Genomic DNA, 3,130 nt, shown 5'->3' with positions numbered 1-3,130 from the left:
TGGCTTTTGCTGATTATGGTGTTACTATTTCAAGGTAGAAACCAACAGCTAAAAATAGGTGCCTGTGTGAGGAGAGTTATAGATGAAGTTCTTTTTGAATTTTCATTTTAAACATGGATGAATACACTCCAAACTAAATAAGGAAATAGAAAAGGAGATTATTCTCGTTCTGTAATGATTCACCAAAAGGCTTATTGATATAAACATTATGTAAGCATTTAACATAGTGCATAAGATAAGCTGTATATTCTGCGAGACCATATGTATTTTGGGAGGAGGAATTTTAATAAAATATATGCCTTCAAGACTCTTACTTTCTAGAAAAGCTTTCTATAGAAAATTTCCTAACATTAATCATTGTCTTTTTCTCAAAATCATATAATTACAAGTATATTCAGGAAAACATGTTCTACATAAGATGACATAAATTACATGCATTATCATGAACATTTAGTTATCAATAGTTCATATATACTTATCCAAACAATTTCATCTTCATCATGTTTATATAATTATATTTATATTACAGGTGAAACATATTAAAAATTTATGAATGCAGGAGAATCTCAAATGGTAAGTCACTGGGATCCTTCACCCAGTCTGCATTAAAAACTCCCTTTTCATATTCAGTAGGTCTTCAGACACTGTTTTGAATAATTTGTGCTGACTATCATTCCAGAACAGATTTAATGCATTATTCAATTATGATTAATTTTTCCCTTGTTTTAGAAGAAGACGAGTTAGAAATTCGAAAGGTTTTCCTTCAGGCTGAAAACTGATAGAACGTTCTCCCATTTCACTCCCCTAGCCCTAGTGATCCTCTTCGCTTTAGTCCTTGGAGGCTAATTACAGCAATTAGTACCACCTCTACGGTCACATATTTCACACCATATTTGACAGTGCTGTAATTAAACAGATTACCAGCATAAGTGATTCACATTAGTGGTGATTCTCTCTCCACTATACATTTCTCTAATTCTAGCAAAACAAATTTCAACTCTGTTTGAATGTCTGATTGCTTTAACATTGAGGGGAAGTTGAAGTATTCTATTATATCTTGATTAAAAGATAAGGACAGGATTTTCCAAATAGAAGAATAAAGAAAAATACAGTCCCTTTAATTGTTTAGAACCAAATCAAGTGGCTCTTGCATGGGAAATAGCTAAGAGAGTGGTTCTCATCCTTAGTACTCATGAGCTACACCTGAGGAAAATTTTTAAATCCTAATGGCTGAGTCCCATCCCCAGAGTTCTGATGTAAGGGATGTGGATGTACCTGGTTCTAAGCACATTTTAAAAGGGTCCATGTAATTCTAGTATATAAACAAGGAGAAATCCACTGTCCTGAGGTTTGGACTTGAAACAAACACTGGAGACTGTCTATTAATCAACTTATTTATTTTAATATAACCAAAAGTGAAAACAGTTATTAATCCAGAATACTTCTCTAAATATTTGTATAATGCTAAAAGAAAAACACGTTTCCCACCCAGGCTCATTTTAAGAAGCATTTAGCCTGCTATTTTTCCCCAACTTTTCAAATAAAGTGTAGTCATTTGACATAATAGAGCTAATACTGCAGTGCCACCTCCTGTTATTTTATCCATTCGTCTTCCATAGCAAGCTGGATGAAGAAAGATTGACTTCCAGGCTGACTTCAGGGGGACTTATTTGCTACCCGGCAGTTGGCTCTGCTACTTGTGTAACTGCTGGGATGTGGTGACCCAGAGCTGAAGTAGAAACGTGATCCTTGTTCATCAGAGTCCTGGGAAATTTAGAGTGGGAAGTAAATGACAAAAGCAGTAGAGGTTTGAGAAATAAACTTTTAAAATACCGTGGGGAAAAAAATTTGCTTTAAATCCAGGTACTGTATATAGCCATGCAAATCAATCTCCCAGCTTTTTCACTAAGATCTTGCAGGTCAGAATCCACTAATGCCCTCCCTTCATCTTGCCATCCTGTTTGAAAGGTTCTAGCATACTGACTAGGGTGAGGCTGGGCATGAAATTCAATCCTGCAGTTACTAAATGTGAAACATTGGGTGAGATATTTAAACTGCTATGCCTCAATCTCCCCATCTATTAAATGGACCCAATAATAGTGTCTCTGCCATATGCTGATTGAAGATTAAATAAAACAACCTCCTTCAGGAATCAACGTCAACTGTTACCAATGTTCCCAGAACTGTGCTTGGACTATCAGGGTTTCACAGAAGGCACCTACTTGTTCTGTCACTATCAAATGTAACCAGCCAATCAGGAAATATGTTGAAATTAAATGGCAGCACAAAACTTCCTAGCTGTTTCTATCTGGACATAATCTATTTGGTCACAAGGAAGGATCCTAGAACAAAAACATGCAGGTAGAGTCTACGTTTTTCCATGATCTCATTTTTATCACATTTCCTCCATATTGAGAATAATCTTTTCAGAAAGGTTCTTTTCTGCACTTTACTGCTGCTTCTGTCTCAAATCTGAAATCTTCAATACCCAGCTAAGGTTAAATGTACATAGAACATCAGGTATACTATGTGGAAAATGGCTGCATTTTGTCATTAATCTTTTAGTTCTCAAGGAACTTCTTTAATTTTCCAGGCTAAGTAACCCACTTTTAGTACATTAATCAACTGTGTTTTTTACAGGTATAATTTAATAGTACAGCACAGATTTTTCAAGTTGAGGCTTTTTTCAGAGCAAGAGAGATACTGGTGTCTCTCGTTAACAGCTGTCCACAGAATACAGCCAAAGGAAAACTCCTGGCTGTTTTCCCTATAACTGCATGTTCTTTATGGAGAATTGATCATTAATTTATGTTACTTTCAGTGCATTTTTTTCAAATTAACAAGTATAATTATATATTTGCCAAATATATGAGGATTTAGTTTATTTTTGTTTTTGCTTCTCTACTTTTTATTTGCCAAAATTTGCAAACTGTTAACTTCAGTGTTAACCCAATGTTTTTCAAAGCATGGCCATTGTAATACCTGCATCTGTCATGCTTGATAAAAACACAGGTCCTTGGAGTCCAGCCCCAACCCACTGAGCCATTCCATCAGAAACTATGGGTAACAAATATTGCCTAGTCCTGAGAGAGATTTCTTGTCTCCACTCAGAATCAACTCTGGAGGATTT

Source organism: Neovison vison, chromosome 4 (assembly GCF_020171115.1).
Source record: "Neovison vison isolate M4711 chromosome 4, ASM_NN_V1, whole genome shotgun sequence".
NCBI lineage: Eukaryota > Metazoa > Chordata > Mammalia > Carnivora > Mustelidae > Neogale > Neogale vison.
The sequence above is the reverse complement of the archived record's forward strand: the minus strand, read 5'-3'. Positions refer to the sequence as shown.